Raw genomic sequence first — 27380 nt, 5'->3', positions numbered from 1 at the left:
GGAAAAATAAAACGATTTACGGGACACTAAAATGCTAAACTTATACAGTAAGTTGAAATAATAGCAGAACTCTAAGGAAAGAGCTGTTTACAAAATATGCACTACTATCTGATTATGTCCAGCTGAGGCAGGAAAACTAGAAAAACTCAGCGATGGTTTTGATGCTTGCTGTCTTTCCATCAACATAAGAACTTCAGGGTTTCTCATTAGCAGCACTCAGGAGCCGCAGGTATCTTCTGACACACCCTCCTAACAGGAAGACAAAGAATGACTTCAGAAAAAAAAAAACAACCCAAAGCAATATTTTGACAGCGAACCTAGGAAGGGGATTTGGTTATCTGTTTACTTCATAAAAATTACCCTATTATCTTTACCTTTTCAACCTTTCCTATTTTATAAATAAACTGTTGAAAACTGTATAGAACAATGGCCCAAATTCTAGGAAAAAAAGTGTTTTACCCCTGTTGATTTTTCTCTTTTAAGATCCACTCATCTAGGAATCTGGCTTTTCAAAGTTCTGGATATTTTTCTATCTAGTCTCTGATTGGTAGTAATTCTCAAGGGTCTCTGGTACAGGTCAGTTTCATCATCATCTGTCTGAAGACTGCATTGAGGAGGGCTAAATGCATGAGCTTTATCCCTGATCTATGTTCCGTCTTCAATGACCTTATAAGTCTTTCTCATAATTGATCTTTTGTACCATTTTTTTAACAGTACATTCAATGTATACTCTTCAAATAGGTCAGCTGGAACATTTTTCACGATGGTGATTTAACAAAAGTGATCAGTAGCTGTCTCCTGTGATCTCTCCAAATGATTATAAGCATTTTTAACAATAAAAGTTGCCAGACAATGTTTGTGGTGTAAATGGAAAGAAGGATTTCATATTTCTGTGCACTATTCTTAAACTCATGATAAAGAAGTTGAGTACCATTGCCTGTTTAATAAAATGTATGAATGCTATAAGTGACAAAAGTAATTTATGGCAGTCATTGGTATGGCAAGACTTTCTTATTTCATCAAGCTGGCCTGACCTAAGTTTTTTCCCTTTTTAAATGGAAATTTTAAATTTGGTTTTAAATTATTGGGGTTTTAAATTTGTTCAGCCAAATTTATTTAATTCGTTTTATTCTATTTTAAATTTTGTATTTATATGTTTTATTCTATGGCTGTTCACCACCCTGAGTCCTTCGGGAGTAGGGTGGTATACAAATTCAATAAAATAAAATAAAAATAAAAATATCTGGACAGAGAAAAATATTCCAACATTCAAAAGAGATCCACATCAACTGACAGCTGTTCTAATATGATCAATATTAGCATTTTGGCTAACAAAAATTATATTTATAACAAGGTCTATGCACTTTCACCAGGAATCCTTTATGAATCTGAGGTTAGATTATTCTTGATCTTTTTGCATTTTCCAATGCTCAAAACTATTCAGCATTTTTCAGATTTTCCCCCTTATATAACCTTGAGGATAAACTTTTTCTATTTCATTAAAGGAAAGAGATTATCCAATCTGAAAAATGCAATATGGTGCCTTGTCATGATATTCTGACTATTTTACTATAACCTTATAATAAAAGAAGCATTAGCACGCATTGCTCTAGCATCCTTCTTGAAGAGCTGACTTCAATCTTGTAAATTTGAATCCTCCCTTCCTTTATCTTCATGAGAATGAAGAAGGCTTACTCAAATTACATTTCTGCCTATACTCAGAATTTGTTTATCTGATCTTACCTGGATTGTGGCTCTTCTTCCTGTTCCCACTACAGTTACACAGATGTTAATAGGATCCACAATCCACAATAGGATCCACTTATCTCCATAACTAGCTCTTCTTCTAATTCATGCATATCCTCTTTTTACAATAAGATTTGCCTTTTTGCAAATCCAGCCCATTGTAGCTTGCTTATTAAACCAAGATTAACCAAACCATGATTTTGTATAAACCAGGCTATGGTGTGATGCTTCACTTTAAATTAAACCATTCATCTTTTGATATCTGATTTATGGTAGCAACTTAAAAAAAATCTTTATATGTGTAAGGTTGTTGGCCCAACCCTATGTGCTATATGTGTTACCCAATGTGATAGACGAAGGAATTCATGCAAGGTAGGGGGAAGTAGAATTCAAAACTATTTGTATGCAGAAATAAAAGAATATACTTGGAACTCAAGTCTAAAACAAGTGCCACTGCTGAAATTCAACACACTCTTTTTATACTATAAAACCACACATATACTTTAGAATTTTTTGATCTTTCATCACTTCTTTCTGATTTTTAAGGCATGAGCAGTTTAGGCTAATATCCCATAATAAGCATGGACACTTAATTAGCTAAGCTTTCAACTTCTGGTTGTTGTTTTTTTAACAGGCTAATTATAAACTTTATTTTACCTCCTGATCTTTGCCTGGATGTTGTTAACTATATTAAACTCAGATAAGCTTAATGTCATGTTACCTTCCCTTGTTCCAGTAATGGAACCATTTGCAAAATTCTTCAGGACAATTACAAAACCACATCCTACCCAGCTAGATTGACATTCCTCTTCTATGAAATGTTTGTGGTCAGCCTCTTTCTGACAAATGCTAAAGCAAGTGTAAGCTAACAGATGATTCTAACAATGGCCATCTCAAGCAGAAGCACAAGTAAAATGATTAGTTCAGTCTAAAGCAAATGGATGGCTTTATGAAATATTTTAAGGGTCTGTTAGCAAGACAATAGGCCAAATATTTAGCAGACCAATAAGCCAGGCCCTCAAGTTGGTTTCATGATTGCACTCTTACATAACATTAATTTTCAAATGTGGATGTTGTATTTTTAATGTTTTCTTACTATACATTTCTGTCTTAGTCTTAGGAGCAAACAAGAAAACAAATCAATAATAAAACAAGCAACACTGATTCCAGAAATATACTATGTTGAGAAAAGGCTTAGAGCAGTGTTTCTCAACCTTGGAAGCTTGAAGATGAATGGACTTCAACTCCCAGAATACCCCAGCCAGCACTGCTGGTTGGGAGATTCTGGGAGTTGAAGTCCCACCCATCTTCAACTGACTTAGAGGAAGAGAGGAACAGAAAAAAATGTAAACCTGTAACTGGAGGATATCCCTCTACTAATTATCTGATAATATATTTTTTTTACATCTTACATTTGTTACTGAATTTGTTTCCTGGTCTCTTGTGCTCCTTAAGAGTGAAAATCTGTGTGGTGCCCTAAATATTTGCAACGTCTGAGGGATTTCTTGGCATCAATTAAAAGAAACAGCACCAAGCGAGGAAGTTCCAGCCGAGCAAACATTGGATCAAAGCCCATGAAGCTTTAATAGGGATTTGGAGAGACAGTTTTATTTTCCATGGCTTCTCTTTTCTCAGTGAATGTGTTTTTCCACTAATCTGTTTTAGCTCTGCTTACAAACAAAGCAAGAAACCATGACAAAGCCAATGCAGGCTTTGTGTGGCTTGTTAAAATTACTAGTCCCTTAAGGGTGGGACAAATGTCTGGCACAATCAATACTTTTGTTGTCCCTCAGTGCAGCAAACCAAGCAAGGTATCTTTGGCACAGCTGTTTGTATAATTAATAATGTGTCTTCTGCTAGTCCCTGAGTCACAAGGGCTGCAAAGAGGTAACTAAAATATATATTTGCCAAAGTAATTTGATTGCTGCTTGGACCTGGACTGTATTTTTCAGATTCAGAAGTTTCAGACTTCTATACTTGAGAGCAAAGTGACATTTACAGGACTGGGAAATTTGGGGTGTTGCATCTCCCCAAAGTGGCCAAGTTTCAGAAAGGCTGATTTATAGTATTAAAACATATAGAAATAAATAAAGATGCCAGTATCACAAGGAGAATGTTGAGCCCTTAAGAATTAATTTGGAAACTTTCACAAGTGATTGGCAATCTTGCAAGATTTTGCAAAAAAATTTTTTTTCCCCTGAGCTCTGCTCAGAGCTCAAAAGACACCAAGACCAAGGAGAGACTGACCTTATACATCAACTACCATGCTGACTGTATCAAATGCAAGATCAATGGCCCGTGTCCCTATAACCACCACTGAACAACCAAAACTAGGCATGCACGCCCTTAACTTCCTCCAGATCCACCACTACAGACCAGTGGTGGGTTTCAACTGGTGTTACAACTGGTTTGCTTTGTGCACGCGCTTTGTGCATGCTTCGCTCGTACACATGCCAAACGTGAGCTCCATGCAAGTGCATTTCATTTCAGCTGAGGCACGGCAATCCACTCTGCCGTGCCTATCAGCTAGGCTACAAACAACCGAATATAGGTAGGTATAGTGCAGGAGCGGGCAGGAGGGCCCAGCTGATGGTTGGAGCAAATTGGTTTGCTCTCACCTCACCATCGCCGCTACCAGCTCGCCCGAACTGGGGTGAACCAGTAGAAACCCACCACTGCTACAGACCTTAAATGCAAGCTACTTAACGCAAGAAGCCTTGCAAACAAAATGCCTGAATTCCTCCTCTTACTATGGCTATATTGAACATTATATTTGTCTGCAAGACATGGTTGACTGCATCCTTCCCAGACTTCATTACCACAGTAAATGACTATCATGTTTACCGGTCCGACCATGCAATACGTAGGTGGTGTTGCTATCTTCTATAAAAAGTCCCTAAATCTGAAAAAGATTCAAGTTACATAGGAGCTTGCTCTTCCTGAGACCATCGTCTGCGAACTATCCTTAAATGCCACATTTTACTTCTTCCTATGTTGCAGAGCCCGATTATGACCTCGTTCATATGAACAAGCTAACTTCACTACTGACATGGGCAGCCTCCTGCCCACACCCTCTTATCTTTCTCGGTGACCTCAATTTACCTCTTATTAATTGGACCCTAAACGAATAGACAACTGAACCCATACATGCAACCCTGTACAATGCCGTCACTGGTCTGGCATTGGATCAATTAGTAACAAACAACACTAGACTTAACAACTGCCTTGATCTTATCTTCTGCAACAGTCTAAACTCAATTTATGGTCTACAAATAAAAGAACCCTTTTCCAACAGTGACGACAGCATGATTGACTTTTGTCTCAATTTAGGTCCTTACAAAGATGATCATAATGATGAGACCCCAAATTATAGCTTTAAAAAAGCCAACTATGATCTCATAGCTGCTGACCTCTCATCTCTCGATTGGCACATTCTGTTCACTGGCTGTAATACTGCTGAAGACCACTATAACACTTTTATAGTGTTATACAAACCTGTATGGCGGTCAATGTCTGGAATGCACTACCTGACTCTGTTGTTACATCCCCAAACCCCCATAACTTTAACCTTAAACTTCTGCTGTTGACCTCACCCCATTCCTAAGAGGTCTGTAAGGGGGCGTGCATAAGCGCACCAGCATGCCTTCGTCCCTGTCCTACTGTCCCCATTTATTTGTACCCATTTCCTGTATTAATATCCATGTTGATTCTTATTCCTGTTATCTCACACGTTTGACAAACTAACTAACTAAATAAATAAATAAATAATTTTTGACTTTTGTAAAGGATAGGTGTGTCAAAAGAAATTGCTAACTCTTGTGCTAGGCTTAATGGAGAAAGAGGTGCCCAGTGACTTTTTAAATTGCCAGTATTAGATAGGTAATATTTATTTTGGTCAGCAGCTCAGAATGCTTTTATGTGCTCAGTGTTGCCCTCTCCCAAGCACTTGTAAGCCCTCAGAGACATTTTGCAACAAGCCGTAATTATACTCATTGACTTATAATAGCCAGAAATCACTTGTGCAGATGAACTTTAAGGGATCAAAATATTGACCTCAGTCAGCACCACATTAGATCATGGCAGGGGGGGGGAAAGAAAGGGGAGGATTTCAGAAATACTCAGCCTGCAGTGCCATGCCACTGGGATACTCTGGAAGCATTGCTGCTTGGAGTGGGTGGGTGGTGGGTGGGTGAAAGCCATGGAGCCAGAAATTGGCATTGGCATGAGTTCCCAGTAGTGGGAAAACCATCAGCCCTAACCTAACTCCTGCACATCTCAAGGCTCTCAAAATGCAAGTCAGGAGTTTTGCAATTCAAGATTTTCTGCCAATTTGCTGGAAGAATATTTGCTTAACCACCAAGCAGAGTTAGCACAGTTAGGTACAGTGCTGCTGAAGGAACAGTGCCAAATCTCTGTTGGAAAGTGCTCACATTTAACCAATGTTCTTTCAGCAAATGTACAATTGTTCAGCTCTTAAAAAATATAAGACTGTTTAAATTTTGGTTGAAGGCCTTGATCACCCCAACAAAGTTCCTTCTCAATCATTACCTATATACTCAAGAATTGCTCACCCATGAAATGACCATCTTGGCATGATGGGAGGGCTCAGAACTTCAATTACCCTGAGAGAGAGGCAGGTGGAAATGTCAGGACCTGATAAAATCACCCTTGCTAGTAAGGTCAAATGAGAAGTGAATATAAGACTAAATGACAATGGGGTACAGGAAACCAAAATAAAATCAATCTTGGGAGAAGTAATGACACTTTGTCTTAATTTTGGACATACCCGTATTTTTCGGAGTATAAGACGCACCTTTCCCCCCCAAAAAATAGGGTGAAAATCTGGGTGCGTCTTATACTCTGAATGTAGCCCCGCCCAGCTTCTCAAACGAAGGTTTCAGAGGCTGAAAAAAGCATCAGAAAAGAAGCTTCAGAAAAGAAGCCCCCAAACAGAGCTTCAGAAAAGAAGCCCCCAAACAGAGTTCTGTTTCAGAGACTTTCAGAGGCAGGAAAAAAAGTTTTTTTCTGAAATGGAGTTTCAGAAGTTTCAGAGGCAGAAAAAAAAGCAAAAAAAGGCAAGGCACAGAGCTCACAACCAAGGAAGCTGTTGCTAAAATTCACCTCTGGGAACAGTTGATTGGGAGTATTCCAGGAGGCCGATCCACCTGCCAATCAGCTTTTTTCTTATTTTCCTCCCTCAAAACTAAGGTGCGTCTTATACTCCCAAAAATACGGTACATACATACCCATCACACTGTTTCCTTCTGGGTAAGTATTATTATGCAAAGTGCAGAAAAGAATATAAGTGGTAAACAAAATGAAATAAAGCCAAGAGCTAAATAAAAAAGAAGGAAACCCAACTAAATCTAATTTACACTTTTATTATTTAACATGCTTCTCCAAACTTTGCCACTCTTGTAGCAAATGCTGCATCCATTCTCATTCAATCTTTAGTCCAAATGGCCCAAACTTTTTGTCTTGTTTCCACCTATTAATTTTTGTCACTTAATAAAATATCCTCCCCTCTGATTGCATTCATTAGCTTTTTCCCAAACTCGTCTCTTATTCTTCCATTAACACCATTCAATGGAATGCAAATCCAACTATCATACTCTGTGAGTTCTTTTTCTATTTATAAGGGTTGGTACTGGCTCAAGGATGTATGATGTGCATAGGCCACATTGGCTGATGGCACCACTTCCCACCATTGTGAAGATTTGTATTTTTAGAATGATTCAGAAGGAGGGGCAGTGCTTTGGTTCCCTAGGCTAATGCCTACTTGATCCTAGCACAAAGCCGGCACTCAAAAGTTAAGACCCTAAATTATACCGCTTCATATTTCCAGGATTACGTTTTTGTCAGTGGTGGGATTCAATATTTTTAACAACTGGTTCTGTGGGCGTGGCTTAGTTGGGGGCGTGGCTTGGTGGTCATGTGACCGGGTGGGCGTGGCTAGCTGGTCATGTGACCGGGTGGGCTTGGCTATGTGCATAGGGACTACTCAGAGGGCTGAAAAAAGTCATTTCTGACTGGTCCTCGCACTTATGACCATCCTCACATTTTTGCCCATTGCGGCATTCTTAACAACCGTGTCAGTCATTTCACCACTACTTCTCTTCACCATGGTTACAAGATAGGGCATAAAACGTAAAACGTGAGGACAGTCGTAAGTTCAAGGACTGGTCAAAAGTGCGAGGACCGGTCAAAAATAACTTTTTCAGTCTTCTGACTAGTCCATATGCACATAGGGACTATTCAGAGGGCTGAAAAAAGTCATTTCTGACTGGTCCTCACATTTTTGACCGGTCCTCGAACTTATGACCATCCTCACATTTTTGCCCATTGCGGCATTCTTAACAACTGTGTCAGTCATTTCACCACTACTTGTCTTCACCACAGTGACAAGATAGGGCGCAAAACATAAAATGTGAGTACTGTCGTAAGTGCGAGGACTGGTCAAAAGTGCGAGGACCGGTCAAAAATAACTTTTTCAGCCCTCTGAGTAATCCATATGCACAAAAGGATACAGCAATAGAGAGGGATGAAGAAAGGAGAAGAGAGATGGAAAAAAGAAGGAGAGACAGGGAAGGAAGAGAAGGGAGGAAGGGAAGGGAAATTAGAGTAAGAGTGAGGGTAAGAAAGGGAGGAAGAGAGGAGGAGAAGAAGAGGGGGGGAAGAGAAAGTAAGAAGGAAAGAAAAGAGAGAGGTGGTAGGTTTGAGGAGAAAGATTGCTGTACAGTAAAAAAGATGAAATGGAAGAAAGGCAACCCCAAACAAATATAAAGATATTAAGATAAAGAATGAATTGTTAAACTTTAAAGAATAAAAGAGAATAAATATGAATAAATAGCAGTAATTAGAAACACACATACAAACATACAATGTATTTTCTTTGAACAGAGTATTTGGCCAGTTCACAAATTTAAACAGTGTTTAGTCATTTCAATTAAATTTACAATTTCTATATTTCCTTTTTGCCATATTTATTTCTTATCTATTTTTTTTAAAAAAAACAATATTACCCTTCATCGTCATCTCTAATCTTAATCAAATTCAATTTTTCCCTTCTATTCTATATTGTACCCCTTCTCATTGTCATCTATTTTTATATCCATCCTCACATTGGTTAATTATGTAATTATGTAATACAGTTGTTTAATACAAATTCAACATTTTAATATAAATCAATTAGTTATATAACTATCTTTTTTGTATATTAATCAATATGAACATGAATATTCCAATTATTTCCATGCAATCCAATTTCTTACAAATCAATTAATTATATTTACCAATAATAATAAACCAAATAATTTCCCCCATATATTCCTCCAAACCACAATTTAACCATTTCTGCTTTCAACGCAATATACAATTAATAGTATCTCCAGATGGAAGCCAGCAGACTCCCTAAAATATGTCTAGAGGAACAGCAGATTTCAAATCCTCAAAGGTATTCCTGGCTAACCCGGCTGTCAGAAATATTGAACCGATATAGCGTAGGGTTCCCGTTGTGTGACACACTGAACCAAGTTAAACAATGGATTAAAGATATACATGGGCAAATGGACATGGCAACCCTTTCAACTAATCATTCCCTTAAACTGCTGACAGCAGTTAAAACAACTTTCACTCTGGAAAAGTATTTACATTTAGAAATGCCATCAGTGGAGAGACAGTTATTTGTTAAGTTTAGATTCGAACTTCTAGATACCAACGTTAGATTCGGCCGTTATTGGAAAATCCCGTATGACAAAAGAATATGCATATGTGGGGTAAACTTCGTGGAGGACACGGCGCATATAATATTCGAATGTAGTCTCTATCAAGAAGTAAGAAAACAATATCTGTCCCCAATTATAAATACATTTCCCCACTGGAATATAAACCAAAAATTAGCATTTCTGTTGAGGGCTGACTCTCCTCCCCTGGTAAGAGCGATCACTCGATACCTTAAAAGAATGATGGCAATACGAGCCAGTTATATCAAAAAAAAAATTATCGATTGTAAGGAAGATGAGCTCAGTTAGAGAGGAGCTATCCTATTTGGGTTATCTAGCCTTGGCAACTTAGCTATTGAAATTTGATATTGTAAAATTTTAATGTCATCTATCATATATTTTTAGATTGCTATTTTTGTAACTGTTTTATCTTTTTCCCTGTTTCTTTTCTGTTTTGTTTGAAAAGGCCTTCGGGCTATTCAATAAACTATACCATGACTAGTATCTCAATTATTACAATTCCCTATTTAAATAGAGCTTTTTTTCTTTTGTGTTTTAAAATCTTGAACTCTCCTCTTTTTCCCTAAAGAGGAACTACCACTTTAGGGAAAACTACCTTTCCACTAAAGGTAGTTTGCACCTACCTTTTTTGGTGAGGAAAAAGAAAAGAAATCTGCCTGCTTAATTTTCCAACAGTTTTTGCAGCAACAGTAAAGCAGGCTTTTACTTTCAGTTTCGTTTTTCAGCATAGATAGGGGGAAAAAAATCTGCACTCTTTGCAAGCAAGCAGCAGAGCCCTGAGCAAAACAGCTGAGAGCAAATCAGCTGAGAGTCGGGAGGCCGATAGAATCAAGGGGCTAATTAGCCTATGCTGAAGCTCCGCGGGCCAATAAAATTACAAAAAAACACCGAACCGTTTGTTAAATTGCTGGCTCGCCTGCTCCTCGCCCACCACTATTTATTGGCAATAAATAGTGGTGTGGAGGGGCAGGGCAAAGGGCAGGGTGAGCCAGCAATTTAACAAAGGGTTTGGCCGAACCTCCTAGAATCCCACCACTGGTTTTTGTCTTTCCATGCATGTATTCATCAATCTGCTCCACAAAATAATCTTCTACTTATTACATCATTCCCCTTTCTGTAGTTTCACAATTAAAGTAGAGTTTTATTCCTTTTCTTTCATTTATTATGTCCTTTATTTAATCACTAACGAAACTGTCAAAGAGTTCAAATTTAGAGTTCGTGTGGCTTGGAGGATTCCTACTTCAGTTTTGATAATTTCTAAAGCATACTTAGTTCAGTAATACTTAAATGCCTTAGAGCCATGATGGAGAACCTATGGCACATCTGCCCAAAGTGGCATGCGAAGCCACGTCGCCTGGTACGCGCAGCCTTGCCTGTTTGTCTTCCGGGTTTCTGGTGCACATGTGCACGTGATGATCAGCTGTCCTTCACGCGTGCGGCAGTGCCAAAAACCAGTGTGCGCATGCGCGCTGGCCAGCTGATTGTCAGGTGTGCATGATTGCCAGAACCCAGAAGTTTAGTTTTTCCGGAGCACGATCCCTTCGCCCGCGCGGCAGTGCCAAAAACCACCCTACGCATGCACGCCGGCCAGCTGATCATTGGGCGCGCACATGCATGTTAGAAGCTAGAAGTTTGGCTTTTCTGGAGCATGGCCCCAATGAGTGCACACACACAACGTTTCCGCGCAAGCTTTTCGGCACTTGTTGCCAAAAAGGTTTGCCATCACAGCCTTAGAGGAAATAGATAATATATATTATTTAATGTGACTATGTTAAATCCTGTCTGTTGTCTCTTTAGACTTGCTTGCTTTCTGTCTTCATGGCATTTAAAAGGAATCCATTCTAAGCAGCAGGCTTGGTATGCCATCTATGTTGCAGGTTGCTGATTCCCGAAAAAAAAAAAACCTTGCATTTTTTTACAAGAAAAAATTCAGGATCCATAAAAAAATTATCTTTCTGTGAAAATTCAGCAACAAAAGAAATAGAGTTTATGTTGCCTCTGTTAAATGAAAAAGGGCATGCTACTACATTGTATGGAATTCTGTTCTACAACTTATTCCATGATTATTAATCTTGTTCCTTAGATATATTACATATTTTTAATTACTGCAGTCTACAGATATATGCATATGCAGTTTTATTGTCTCTTTATCAAGGTTATAGGTTTTCTTCTTCACCTCGTGTATAATTCTTCTCTTATGCATACTGCAGAGAATTCTGAGTTCATTGGAACTTTTGGTTTCTCATCTCCACACTGAACTTTTTGACTTTTCCTTATCATCCCACCTTTTGCCAGCGATGGCTGCTGTAGGTTTTGTGACCTAAGCATTCACTTGAGTTGCCCTTCTCATTTTGCTAATCTAGTAGAGAAATTATTGCTGGGCCTCTGAGATTAGTTAAACAAATTAATTGCATGTGAAGTTTGTTATAGGAACAGGGAAAAATCAATTTGTTGTACTTCATATTTATTTTACCTCTTCTTTTTAACAATACATAATTTGCCCCTTATCCATGTCTGATATTGTATGTACAAAGTTTAAAGTGAAAAACCAACCCAAAGTGTAACGTGTAGTCACTTGGAAATATTTAAACATGCTATGTTTGAGGGAGCCAGTTTTATTTCTAAAGAAGGATATATCCAGATTGCTAAACATCTGTTTCGTTTTAGTTTAAAAATGCACAACATTTCTGTAGTTTCCTCTGCAGATTCAGATAATATATTTATTAAAATATCAAATATTTGGCTTCTACATGTTGGACTGAACATTTGGATATATATTCAACTCTAATCTTCACACCCAAGAGGTTGAATGAGAGACTCGCAAAGACATGCCCCACAGCTCTCGGGCAACTTTCCTGTGTGTTCTTATGATATAATCTTGGTGTTGGTAATCCTGTACTCAAAAGTTTTCTTCCCATAATTTCTGAAGATCCTTAAGAAGGACATTTCACTTCAGTGAAAGTAAAAAAAACAGCCTCCAAGCTGCCTTGCAACACAACACAGATTCTTGCCCACAAAGCAAAGCAAAACAGTCGCGTTGCTTTGATTTGGCTGCCTTGAGCAGCACTTCAAATAAGTTTCATCCAACTTCCAAATGAGGCAGGCAAAGCAACATGATTCTTTGTGTCAAACCAAATCACATCACCTCTTCCATATGGCAAAGAGATTTGGGTTGCCTCCATGATACAAAGCTCTTCATTGAAGTGAATCTAAGCTATTTCATGCAAGCTTAGTACAGTTTTCTGTTTTGGTGTCTTATTTTTCAGAATATCTTTGAGATTGGCTTAATTATGTCTTTTGGTGGTGTTTTGAGTTTTTTGTTGTGAAGTAATGTTTTTCGTTATTTCTGATGTAACAGTAGAACATACAGAAAATTTGGATTAATGGCATTAACATTAACAGTTCTCAGTTTGTTATTCAATCAGAATAACCATATAGTGGCTTTGTCATTAATTGACTATGTGTTTGCATGGCATCTTAATGCATTTACAGCTCGTCGAAGCATTCAGTTGAGAGCATGGAAGGCACAAACTGCAAATGTAATAGACTTCTCTGACACTGTGAAAGGGGATGATGATAATTGGCAAACTATTACCAGGCCGAAACATTAGCAACTTATTCCCACAACAGGGAAGAGAATAGCAAGTTTCCCTGACTTTTAAGAGGTGGTTAGCAAGAACATCAAAGACTTAACACCCTAACAACCTTACTGATAAATGGAATAAGATTATGCATATATAGTAAAATACCTATATCCAGTTTTGAAGATGCTGTAACTAATCCCCATTCCCTTTCCTTTCAATAAATCTGGTTTATAAGATTATGAGAATCGGGCCTTCCTGCTGGTAAGTAGATGCAAGAGGCTTCACAATAGGAAAAGAGGCTAGTTTTCAGGCCAGTATATTTCCTAAGTTTTACATATTCATCTGGAAAATCTGAAGTGGACTTCTACATGCATTAGCCCCAGTTGAAATGATTGCTTTTTGCATAATCTTAAATGTGAATAAAACAGGATCCTGGATCACATAGGCAGCTATACCCGGAGACTCCAGCTGATCCAGAATGCAGCCGCACGGGTTGTTACGGGAGCCCCTCGTTACTCCCATATAACACCCTCCTGCGGGGGCTGGGCTGGTTACCAGTGGTTCTCCGGGTCCGCTTCAAGGTGCTAGTTCTCACCTATAAGGCCCTACATGACTTAGGTCCGGGATATTTGCATGACCTTCTCCTGCCTGCCTCTCACCGTCCTGTTTGCTCACATAGGGCCACTCTCCTCAGGGTTCCGACGGCGAGCCAATGTTGTCTTGCTGTGCCCAGGGGTAGGGCATTCTCTGTGGGTGCTACCACCCTCTGGAATGAATTACTACCGAGCTCCGGACAGCTCCTGATCTCCGTTCCTTCCGGCGGGACCTGAAGACTTGGCTGTTCAAACAAATAGGCTGACTCTGATTCCGGGTTTTATTATTTACTATTAATTAGTTATTTGGTTTAAAATGGGATTTTATTGTACTTGTTTCTTAACTTGTGTTCGCCACCCTGAGTCCTTCAGGAGAATGGCGGCATATAAATACATGTAATAAATAATAATAAATAAATAATTATAATCATGACAAATATGAGTAGAGCTCTCATTCAGATCTCTGGCTGAAAATAGAGAAGTCAGAAAAAGGAGTCACAATCCTTCTTTACTCAATTGGAAGACCCTTATGTGCTGATCTGAAGGCCTAATTGGGATGATGTCACATGCAGAGCAATGGTCTGGAAATAGATTGATACCTAAATGTTCATTGTTCTTTGCTTGATAGAAGAAATTAGCATCCATCTGTTTCCTATATTTCCCATTCAGGAGCAGCCTAGATCAGTGATGGTGAACCTTTTTGGCACCAAGTGCCCAAACTGGAATGCGCGTGCAAGCAAGTGCGCATGCCGGAGCACCAGAAACCCAAAGACCAGCTGGCTGGCGTGCATGCCTGTTTTTTGACCATTTTTGGACAGCTTTTGGGCTGTTTTGGGGCCATTTTCAGGCTGTTTTTTGGGCTGTTTTGAGGCCATTTTTTGCCATTTTCCAGGCCGTTTTCCGGGCCAAAAATGGCCTGAAAAACAGCCTGGAAAATGGACCCAAAACAGCCTGTTTTTGGGGCCATTTTCAGGCCATTTTCCAGTGCTCTGGTGCCCCTGAAGACCAGCTGGCCAGCATGCATGTGCACAAACCAGAAGAGCAGCTGGTGATGGTGCACGTGCCCACACAGAGGCTTTGCGTGCCACCTCTGGCACGCATGCCATAGGTTCGCCATCACAGGCCTAGACTTACCTATCTTCAACAGAATACTTACACTACACATTTTGACTTCATTCTCGTAAAATTAGAAAATGATATTTCCACCCAACATGAGAAAAAAATTGATCTAGTTCAATGACAGAACACTCATTTACTTTTGCCTACATTTGAATGATTTACAGTTTTCCATTTTTCCCAGACCACTAAAACTAAAGTATTGATTTTGGTAAATTCTTATAAAAGGAAAATGAGAAAAATTGAATATTCACCTATTTGGATCAGCCTCATTTTTAAATAAAGTTATTCCAGCATAACAAACCTCTATACAATATTAGCATGCGGTAGAGCTATAACAATAAACAGGTGATAAATTAAATATCCCATTCTTGATTAAATTCATAAGGACTAAAATTGAAAAATAAAAAAAATGTTGGTGGAACGGTTTTAAATTCCATGTTCTTTTCATTCTTATGAGAAATTGTGTGAACATTAGTTCATTCCTATGAGAAAATGAACTAAATGTAAATAGTTTGCACCCCTTCCCTGATCAAAATCATATTGAGTCATCTATGGAGACGTAGATTTATTGCTTCTTCTAGTTATATTATGAAGTCATTAATGGATAGCTGTTGTCTGTTAAGTGGAAATTATATTTAACATTTTAGCTTATCAGTATGTTTGTTTGAGTATGGAATTAAAAGCTGAAATAAATAAAGTTCATTACCCGGGACTAAAGAAGGACCATAAACAGTTCATTTCTTCACAACTGTCAATTGTGAAGTTTGCTGATTTTAGAAGTCTGGAATGGAATTTAGAAACCCCCCAAATAAAAGAAACAGTTGGTAGAAATGAAACCAATGGCATTGATAATGGCCTCTGACCTGACAGATAAGAGGAAAAGAAAGAAATTGCACCAATTTCCCAGTAGTTTCTGGAAACCCTTGATAGCTATTATACCCAATTTTGCTTCTTCACTCTAATTAGGGATTAAGCATTGGTGACCCATTGATGGATAATGGCTAGGGTGAATCTAGCTTGTGTTAGCAAGAAAGGCTGCATATTTCTTAAACCCTCCAAATGTTACTGAGGAGAAAAAAGAGGAGAGGAGAGGAGAGGAGAAGAGAGGAGGGAAGGGAAGGGAAGGGAAGGGAAGGGAAGGGAAGGGAAGGGAAGAGAAGAGAAGAGAAGAGAAGAGAAGAGAAGAGAAGAGAAGAGAAGAGAAGAGAAGAGAAGAGAAGAGAAGAGAAGAGAGGAAATGTGAAAGGAAAAGCAGTCTGTGGGCCAAACCACTTGGCCTGAAATTAACGGAAGAGTTTTTGTTTTTGTTTTTGTTTTGCTTTGGAGATCCCGATATTCTCTGGAAAACATTCAGTTCTCATCAGTTCTAATTAAACATGGACAATGAGAAGGGACTGTAGGAAATGTAGCATCGCTGACTCGGCTCATAGTGAAAAATGGGACAAATTAAGCAATTCATTAACTGTTTTTTTAAAAATATATCAGTACTTCAGAAGTGGTCCTCCTGTAGCCCCTTGAGCTTTCATTTTGCAATCTTTGGAGCACTTCTTAATATGAAGACTGAAAATGGACTTGCTGCAATATAGGCACTACAGCAAATATATCCCCCTTATGAAAACAAACACAAAAATGAACATGAAAACAAAACACATCATCCATGATATTTGTACTTATGTACCCATAGCTGTCAATCCTACAAAAGTATTAAATTGTTTGCTCCCCATCGGTGGAATCATCCAGGTCATAGTTGTCTCAAAGATGCTTTTTCAAAAGGCAAGTGAACTGTCTTTTCCCTGAGGGGAAAAACAGTCCAGTTGCCTTTTGAAAAAGCACCTTTGAGATCATTTGCTCCTCATCTCTCCCAAAGTTCATGGTAGTCCTAACCTTCCCTAGTTTTTCTTGCTCTTGCTCTTAAAGAGTCTGTTTCCTGTTTCCAGGAAAATATTTGCAAACCACAGATGAGTATCCTAAATGCATCAGGCCCACCATGTATGTGTGTTGGTTGAAATTTAACAGTTTATAAATCCCCTTTGTAACCTCAATGTAAGAGACTCACATTTAACAGTTTTCAGATGCAACAGGCCTTATTTTTGTCTTGACATTCACTTAAAACATGTCACCTGAACTCTGGATCAGGCAGTTAAATTTAGGTTGAAGTGTAAATCATTGCATCATTTGCATCAATTTATGTTATTTGCATAAAGATATAATTATGCAAATATAATAAATAGCTGCAAATGACATGATTTATGATTTAATTGACATTGTCAAGCACAGGAAGTCAGGGGTCCAGGCAGTTGAAATGAATATAAAGATTTATTACAAGCTTAAGTTCTCTATAAGAATCTGAGCTACTAACAGTCAAAGAAAATTGGCAGTAGATAAGAGTCAATGGAATTCAAGGTGGGCTGGACTTAGATCTCTTGTCTATGTGAAGGGACTCAAGACTGATGATGATGCATTTGACTTCTCCTTGGGCTCAGGTTGGTCATCTCCTACAGACATTTGAGAATGGCAGACACTTCTCAAAAATCTCCACTGTTACTACCTTGTAATTGTTCATCTAGTCCTTCAGATTCAAGAAACCTAACTTGGAATAGCAGTGTAGGAGCTTCTTTTTCCCTAATGGGTCGTGGATAACCAGTCCCATAATTCTCAGCAAGTGAGACCTGACATTCTAATTTAAGTGTGAAGTTTCCAAGGGTAAATTTATGCATTGATGTATCTGATCCCTTCATTGTCAATAAAGATTGGACTTTCCTGATGGCACAAATATTCAACATTTGTGGTGCAAATAAAATATTTAGCTTTCAGTGCTCCTTTATAAAATGCCAGATTAACATCTCATTTAGTATATCAATTGTGTTTAACAGCCTAGGCAATAGAAATATCTACCTTAATCCAAATCTCAATAGGCATTTCTTTTCACTTTTTAAAAGCTATGTGAAAATTAGGTCCTCAAACCTATATTCAACTGGGGAGGAATGTAAATAACACATATATGAATAAATCATGTTTGCCATTTCTTATGTACTACACACGCAGAAACACACAGTGTTAATGGATGTAGATTCAAAGAAAAATAATATGATCAGCAGCAAACTAAGTAGATATTATGGCAAGGGGAAGATTGTATTGCCTTTTCTATATGACTCACAGAACTTATATTTTATTGTTGTGGTAAATTAAACCAGTTCTTCAGAAGCATTATAGCAATCCCACTTTTGATTTGTAAAATAAATTCCGGGAAAAAAAATCCCCATTATAAAAATGAACTATAAATAACTTACAGTTCCATGTGAGGCTGGTATCATATGCACATTGTATGTTTATGAAATGAAAAAAATTACCACAAGAAAAGGAAAGAAAGAACCTGGAGTGGCTTTGATTGCAGTTTCCTTTTATTTGTTGCTGTAAACCGAGAAGTCCAATGCTGCAGTACCTTGTAAGCATGTTAGCTCTGTGGCAGGTGATTCATCATCTGCCTTTGATTCCTTGACAAGACATCCTTCACTTCATTGTTCAAGGTACAAGTAGCCAACAGATACTTCCAATCAAACAGATCAGCAGAAGACAATTTTAATTCAATTTACAAACTCCAGAAGGGTAGATAAGTCAATCAAAAATGTTTATGGGGGAATCCTATCACATAAATGCCTGAACCAATGGTTTCCTGTTTTGCTGAGTAGGTTAATTCGTTTGCAAATCCAATTAGAAAAAATATGGGCAAAACAGAAGACTCCACACATGCCGTAGATGACCAAGGTCAAGGCCTATTGCAGTCTGTTAAATGTGAGTCTCTTACATTGAAGTTACAAAGGGGTTCATAAACTGTTAAAGTTCAACCAACACACATACTGTATTTTTCGGAGTATAAGATGCATTTCCTCCCCCCTAAAAGGGGGTGAAAATTTGGGTGTGTCTTATACACCAAATGTAGCCCCACCCACCCACCAGCCCCCACCCTTTGGCCTATGCCTCCCAGCAATTTATCTCCTTGCAGCAAGCAGCAAACAGCCCATTTCAGCTTCAGCAGAGCCTAATTAGCACAAGCAGTTGATTGTCAGTTAGATCAGCCTCCCGACCCTCAGCTGTTTCAAGATATAGGAATTTCCATTGCCTATTGCTACGCGGGCCTCCACTGTTTGCTGCAAGGAGGTAAATTGCTGGGAGGCAGATTTTTTTTCTTGTGCTAATCAGGCTGTGCTGAAAATGAAAATGAAACTAAAGCAGGCTGTTTACTGCAACAAGGTAAATTGCTGGAAGGCAGAGGCAGATTTTTTTTTCTTGTTTTCCTCCCCAAAAAAGGTAGGTATGTCTTATAGTCCGGAGCGTCTTATACTCCCAAAAATATGGGTACATGGTGGGCCTTATGCGTTTAGAATACTCATCTATGGTTTGCAAATATTTTCCTGTTTTGCTGAATAGGTTAATTCATTTGTAAATCTAATTAGAAAAAATATGGGCAAAATAGAAAACTCTACACATGCCATAGATAACCGAGGACAAGGCCATGGCAAGATCCATGGAGTCTTAATTAGTTCTCATTGGTTCTCATTTTTAAAGGTAAAGGAGTTTTAGGTTTTAACAAAAAAAAAAAAAAGGATTTAACAATCATTATCCACACATTTAGCACAGAATATACTCCAAGAATATATAACCTAAAGCTACTGCTAAAGGGGGACATATGGTGCTCATGGAGCAATGAAGGGATGTATTTTAGTGCCATTTGTTTTTGCCTTATGTCTCATCTTATGTCTCATCTCACTCCCCAAGATAGCTTATGTTCCATCAGTGAAATCAAGGTTACAGTTTGAAATTTATCAAACATACATACAAAAACAAAAAGAATAGGAAAATACAGGAACTCATGTCAATTATTAGAGTATTTCCAATATGATGATCAGATGCAATAATTTAGGAAGAGAAAGTAGATAGTGCCCATCTTTCAGTGGCTTGATGAAGATCAGCTGTATTTCTGATTCGGTATCACATATTTAGACTATGTGCTTGTTGCCTGAGGAATCCTGGAAGAGGAGCCTAGTGGGACACCATGGAAAACTTGGATTGTTCCATTGTAATCACGTCAATCATGGCCAAGTTGAGCAAGTCTGCTCAACTTGGCCATGAAGATGCATACTTATAACTAGTCAAATCCCCCCCCCCAAAATGGTTAAATATTTATTGATTTCTTAAATAGACTTGTAGGGCCACCCAATTCACACATGGCGACTCCAAGTGACACACAATGTTAAAAATCAACAATATTAAAATCCCAGAATACCTCAAACCCTGGCAGTGACAAACACAATCATACAAGCTACTTGATTGGTTCTGAATCAACCTAGGAGACCCAGGCCCACTGACAAAACCTTGTCTTCAAGATCTTCAATCAATCAATCATAATAGAGCTGGAAGGGACCTTGGAAGTCTTCTAGTCCAACCCCCTGCTTAAACTGGAGACCCTGTACCATTTCAGATAGGTGGCTGTCCAGTCTCTTCTTAAAAACCTCCAGTGATGAAGCACCCTCAAGTTCTGAAAGCAGGTTGTTCCACTGGTTAATTGTCCTCACTATTAGGAAGTTTCTCCTTAATTCCAGTTTGCTTCACTCCTTAATCAGTTTCCACCCATTGTTTCTTGCACTGTCCTGCACTCTGATGCTTTGTGGCAGCCCCTCAAATACTGGAATATTGCTGTCATGTCACCCCTAGTCCTTTTTCTTTCTAGACTGGCCATTCCTGCAACCATTCTTCATATGTTTTAGTCTCCAGGCCCTTAATCGTCTTAGCTGCTCTTCTTTGCACTTTTTCCAAAGTCTCAACAACTTTTTGGTAATGTGGTGATCAAAACTGGATGCAGTATTCCAGGTGTGGTCTTACTAAGGCTTTATAAAGTGGTACTAATTTTGATTTTAAAGTGGTATGTGATTTTGATTCTATGCCTCTGTTTATACAACCAAGAATTGTATTAGCTTTTTGGCTGCTGCTGCACCTGCTGGCATATGTTTAACTGAGCGTTCACTAGGACTCCAAGGTCCCTCTCACAGTTACTGCTTTTGAACTAGGTTTCACCTAATCTATGAAAGCAATTGTTCAGTTCCAGAGTGGTTTCATTGGAGTGGGCGAGAGTAGATAGTAGGGGCTCTTGGTTGTTGTTTTCTTCTAAAAGTGACATGTTTCCATCGATCTTGCTCTTTAGGTACATATTGTTTCTTTTACAGAAGCTGTTTGTTCTGGAAGCTGTTTGTTCCTATCTTCTGGAAAAGTAACAAGGAGGGGGCCAACCTTATGTCTGAGGGAATGATGTTCCAAAGTGAAGGAGCCACTACAGAGAGGGCCCTTCTTCTAGGTCCCATCTGGCATTCTTCTTTAATAGATGGGACCTGCAACATAACCCGCCTTCCTGTTTTGGTGGGCCAGGTAAATGTAACTGGGGAAAAGTCGAAACATCATTGAAAGATGACTTTGAATTTGTTGCTATTTGGCTTGGACTAGAAATTATTTATTTTATTTATTTATCAAATTTAGAGACCACCCATCTCACTCTTAGAGTGAGTCTGGGTGGTGTACTCTCAAAACTACTCAAGACTACACTGGGACCCTTTGATTTACCTGTCCAACCTGAATATTTCAAATATTTCATATTTTATGAAGATATGCCCTCTCTTTAAAGAGATACCCCCAACATTTCACAAAAGGATTTTATTCCTTTACTACCTGGAGCCATTGCTCTGAATAATGATCCTTCTGGAAGAAAGCAGTCACTTTTTCTCTGAACTGATAGAAAGGAACATATTGTCTGCCCTCTCATGGCACTCTGTTCATTTAGTAATTTTTCTACCAGCTTTTTCTTTTCCACTTCCAGGGCTAGAAAGAGTGCAAGCTAGAGACCAACTTTGGACTTGTAACAAATGACAAATGTGTGAACTCTGAGCTAGATGATTTCTGAAATGAGAATGGATTTTTCAAATTGAAAAATCATTGCTGAGAGTACATTCCTCATTGTTAGAAACATATTGGGGCACGAGTGGTTTAAACAACTCGTAAGAGACATGCCTTCCATATGGTATTCAGCTGTGCCAGCAATGGTGTTAGTTTCAGAATAATTGCCTGGACATCTACAGGCCTAGAGGCTTATATTGAGATGAACTCATATTGCAAAAACATAACCTGAAATGAATTGGATTTTTGACCAAGAAGAAAGCAATTCATGTTTCTTTCAGTTTCATGCAAGACTGAATCCATGGGCAAATTTACATCCATGGGGTCTTGTTAATCCTATGAGGACCTCATAGTGTAACCATCAAAAGGGGGCTGCTCTAAATGTCATTTCATAGTGACTATTTCTATATGGTCTGCATAAACAGCAATTCAGCATAAATGCAGTTCTTGGCTAATATTCATTCATATAATATAAATTTGGGTCTAAAGTTGTTGATCTGAAGTTGGAGAGACCTATAAATCTACAGGAAAAGCTATCTCCACATCCACGAATTTTTATAAGACAATAGGCATCAATTTACATCATATTCGAACATGGTGAAATGAAAACAAACCATAGAGGATAATCTTATAATAAACACCATTTAAGTGGAATAAATGGCAGCAGAAATCAAAGTACACTATAATTTGTAATCCTGTGCAATGGAAAACTTCATGAAATAAGCATAATTTATGGGTAGTTCTGAGAGTTGTGTGAGAATGTGTACAAGCTGCATATATTGAGTGATTATATATACAAAACTATACATGTAGTTTAATTTGCACAGTTTAAAAGGTGAAGTGTTTTTCTATTTTTTTATATCTTGTAAGCTGTCCAGAGTTGCCTTATTGGGGAGATGGTAGCATATAAATTTAATAAATAAATAAAATAAATAAAAAGAACCACAGAAAATTAGATGGCTGAACAAAACCAGCCATCTGGAATAAAGAAAAATGTGAATACAGGCAGTATTTACACAAAGTGGATTCCCACTGATTGTCACATGTCTTCTTTACAACCCATTATCTTAATACGTAAATGCAACATTTGTGCTTATTGGGTGTTCATCTGTTGTTTTCAAGCTTTCTTTCTAGAATAGAGAAAACAGACTTCTTCTAGCTGTTTCGTCTCTCTTCCCCAATGCCATTGCAGTGGTTACCATGGCCACTGGGAGCTTGATTGCTTCAGGGTCCAGGTGCCACTCATATTCTACCTTCTTTCTATCTTTACTCATTAAAAAACAGTCTAATAGATTCTCTTCTCCCAAGTTAGTGAATGCTGAATATAAATACAATATTTTCCATCTGTAAAGCACCTTGGGCAAAATTTGCTTCGGTGATAAAATAGTTTCAGTCCTCAAAGAGAAAACAGATAGAATAAGAGTGAGAGTGAGTGAGTGAGTGAGAGAGGGGGGGAGAGAGAGTGAGAGAGAGAGAGATTTCAACAAGCTACTTCAGATTTTTATCATCCTGATTATTCATAAGAGCTTCACCATAACATCTGATCATCTGCTGTCTTTGCCTATAATCTGGGGTAGAAATCCATGAAGATATTTTTTTTTTTTTGCATGAAATATGAACTAAGAAGAAATATGTTGGGCGATAATACTAGATTTCAGTGCTGCTGAAAGTGAAGAAGACCTAAGTATGATTATTTTGAAAGTAAAAGAGGAAAGCAAAAAGTTGGGTCTTTTTTTAAAAAAAAAGAATCAGGAAAACAAAGACCATGCCTACCATGAAACTAAAGGAATTTAAGATAAAAAAGTGAGATTACAGAAGCTGTTGACAGTTTCAATTTTCTAGGTTGCAGAATCAATAAAAATGGTATGCAAAAGAGATTTAGAGAAGAATAATGAAGGCCAAGATGCGTGAGTCCTACATGATAGGCTAGACTAAGAAACCACTGTCATACAAGTTAGGACTACTTTTACTGTAACAGTTGTAATAAGAGAATCTTGCAAGTCTGAATGCATTTTCCCCTCCCTTTATCTTTGTGTAGTCTACGGAAGGGCTTGTCTGAGATTTTTTCTCAAGTTAATTTCTTGACTCGGGCTCAAGCTACCTGTCTCTGACCACTGTCTTAGTAGCGGCTTAAGCCCTCTACAAAATGTTGGTGGGATATTTATAAAAGTTCATCAAAAAAGTGACATTTCAATAAAGAGAAAAGTTAGAATGGTCTTCCCTGTTATGATAAACAAATGGGAAGGATGTGCTCTGTGCAATTGTGAGAGGAAAAAGATCAACTCCATTGAAATATGGTCTGAGGTAAACTGCTTCTCATTCTTTGAACAGCCCAGAGAACTAACTATTCAGTACCACAGAAAAGCCTGGATGCTCATTACAAGCAAGGACTATGAAACAAAGTCTATAATTCTTTGGATACAGCATGAGGACTGATGCATCCATGGAAAAGATTATGCTGGGCAAGATAAGCAAAAGGCAAAGAACTCAACAGTTTATATGAGATGGCTAGACAGAGTACTGGGAACTACAAGAATACACTTGAAACATTCTCACACTCAATAACATTTAGAAAGGAACAAATTGTTAGATATGGTGAATTATTGAATGAAAAGAGTGAACTTAAATCGAAGCAGGAATTAGAAGAACAAGAGATAGAAATGGATTGGTTTTCATATATGCAAATTCAGTCTAGATATGATGAAGATTCTAAGAATGAGGGTTTTTACAGTAATTTGACAAATTTAGATAAAATTTTAACAGGTTCTGATGACTATGTTATTAAAAAATTATATAGTTATCTATTAGAAGTTAAACTGGAAGAAGGACAAGTTAAAGAAACAATGATTGCATGGGGGAAAAATTTTGGTCATGGGATTGATTTAGAGAAATGGCAGAAATTGTGGTGGCAGAATTATAAAATGACAAGGTCAACAGCATATAAAGAGAATTTGTATAAGATGTTTTACAGGTGGCATCTACCCCTGGCGAGAATAGCCAGAATGTTCAAGAACAAATCGGAGAAGTGTTGGAAGTGTCATCAGACTCTGGGTTCATACTACCATATGTGGTGGACATGTGCAGAAGCCAAAAGATATTGGACTAAAATCCACACATGGTTGGAAAAGATGATAAAGAAGCATATTGACTTTAAACCAGATATATTTTTATTAGGGATTTTACCAGAACATATAACAGAGAACTGAGATACTTAATTGTGAATGTCTTAACAGCAGCTGAATTGTATTTGCTAAAAACTGGAAAGGAGAGAAGATACCTACTGATGATGATGTTATTAAGAAAATTTTGGAATGTGCTGAAATGAGCAAATTGACATTTGAAATTAGAGAACAGGAAGATAAACAATAGTACTTGATATGGGACTTATTTTATCAATGGCTAGATAATAAAGCATGGAAATGAAATATGAAATATGAAATGGATGTAATAATAAAATATATAAAGTGATTCTTTTTTATGGGAGATAAGCAATTGTTAAATAATTGGTAAATGAGAATAATAATACAAAGGGATATAATAAATTGTCAAATAAGAGAACTTTGGATATGGGATTAAACACAAAAGATCTGTAAGCAATCGATATACTTTCTGTAATTGTAATGGATGATGGTTGTTTTAAGTTTTGTTTAAAAATAAAAAACTTTTTTTCAAAAAAAAAAGAATACACTTGAAAGAATTGCATAATATGGTGACCAATAGGACAGTTTATAGAGTATTCATATTCATAGAGTCACAGGAGTTGACTATCACTCATTGGAACATAACAACAAACTGGAATAGTAAATGAGGAGTTAAAAATATTAAGCATCTTGCCTGCATTTTGAGGACTTTTTTTTTTTTTTAAAAAAACAAAACCTAAACTCACACATGATGAATCTGGGCAGTTTACAGGATTAAAAATCATCAGGAGCAATCATCTGAAGGTACAAAAGATGGCACAATCACTGCTCTTAGAGTCTGCCAGTACTGAAGAATCTGTTAATCTCTTGGTAGTCTGTTTCAGTAATCTGCCTGTTATAGTTGGAATGCTTTTGTAGACACCTATCTGAAGTTTTACCTTGACTTCACTAATCCCTATAAAATAAAAATTTGATTTAACCTTAACTCTGCTTCCTTTTATGATAAACATTCTCTCTTCATAGTTGGTTTTATATTCCACAAAACAGACAAGTAAAGAGACTGATGTGCAATGATAATATAAACCAAAGCATTTCTTCCAAAGGTAGATGAATAGAAACAATTTTAGGAAACTCCTACAACAAAAGAAGAGTACTGAAATCTAGTAGAAATGTAATTATCTTACAATGTAAATAAAATATCATTTACAATAAATTTGACCAGTTTTAAATGTAGCTTGAAAGGTCATCCTATAGGAGCAGGGATGGGTTCTACTTACCTGTACTACTGGTTTGCAGCGTGCACAGGATTGTGCACAAGATGAAGATGGTCCATAGGTGTCCAGATCCCCTTTTTTTCCTGAGAGCAAATTATTCATTTTACACTAGGAAAATAACAGAGTCTTAGGTCTTCAAAAACCATTTTTCAAATATTGCTAGCTATCCGTCACATAATAACAGCAATTATATCATGAGCACAATCAAGCATTTTGATTTTGTACTTGCAAAATTCAGTTTCTTTTCACAGTATTTCTTTCTTATGGTGAGTTATTTCCTCTTATTGTATTGTCAGATTTGCCAAATTCACTTTTTTTCTCCCTGAAATAGTGTTCTTCCTCAATTACTTTCTATTCCCAAAAGTGCTTTCAGATTTGTACATTTTGACTCTACCTGTGTCTTTTCTATCACCTTTCTTAAACTCACCTGGGTAGTCAGAGAATGAGATCCAGGCCTACTGTTGCTAAGATAAAGTCATTGCCCCCTGAAAACCATATCTTAAAGAGCACCGAAGATAGCCAGATGCAAATTGTACTCCAGTATGAACCTATATGCATGCAATTGCAATATATCCTGATATGTACATTTTTGTTTGAAAAAAATATCTCTAAAATATAATCTTTTCTATGCAATTTATCTAGGCAAATTCAAGTTTCTTGGCAATTCGGCATCAAGAAATAATCCTGCAAGGAATTATTAGAGGACTTCTTAAATGATGTTTATCAATGTCTCCAAAGACACCACCTATCCAAAGTAAGTATAGGAGTTGGTTGTAAGGAAAGAGAGAATTTACCAAAACACATGGGAGGAATGTGAAGAGTATGGATGATGTAGGCCTGATAAAGGCAAGATTGTGAACTTTGAAACGAAGCTGAAGAAAGAATGTAGACAGAAGCAGTTAGTTCAAAAACATGGACAGTATATGGAAAAAATAATATACATGGAGAAGGTAAGGTGAAGATGAAGGAAATAAAAATAGCATGATGGCAGATAGGAAGGCGAGATAATGAAGCAATAGGAAATGTGATGATCCAAGCTTCCACCTCTTTTCTATATGCATCCTCCTGATGGCACACAAACAGCCCAAAGAGTTGGAGCTTGCAATATGACACAATGTGGTAAGTAACTGTATCAAGAGCTTCTCATTGAACAATCATTCTAGAGCACGGGTGTCAAACCCGTGACATATCACGGGGGACGTATCGTGACATTTTTTGCCCCAGCGGAGCCAGGGTAGAC

The sequence above is a fragment of the Pantherophis guttatus genome, chromosome 3 (assembly GCF_059756535.1).
Source record: "Pantherophis guttatus breed Tessera chromosome 3, ASM5975653v1, whole genome shotgun sequence".
Taxonomy (NCBI): Eukaryota; Metazoa; Chordata; class Lepidosauria; order Squamata; family Colubridae; genus Pantherophis; species Pantherophis guttatus.
Note: the sequence above shows the minus strand (reverse complement) of the source record.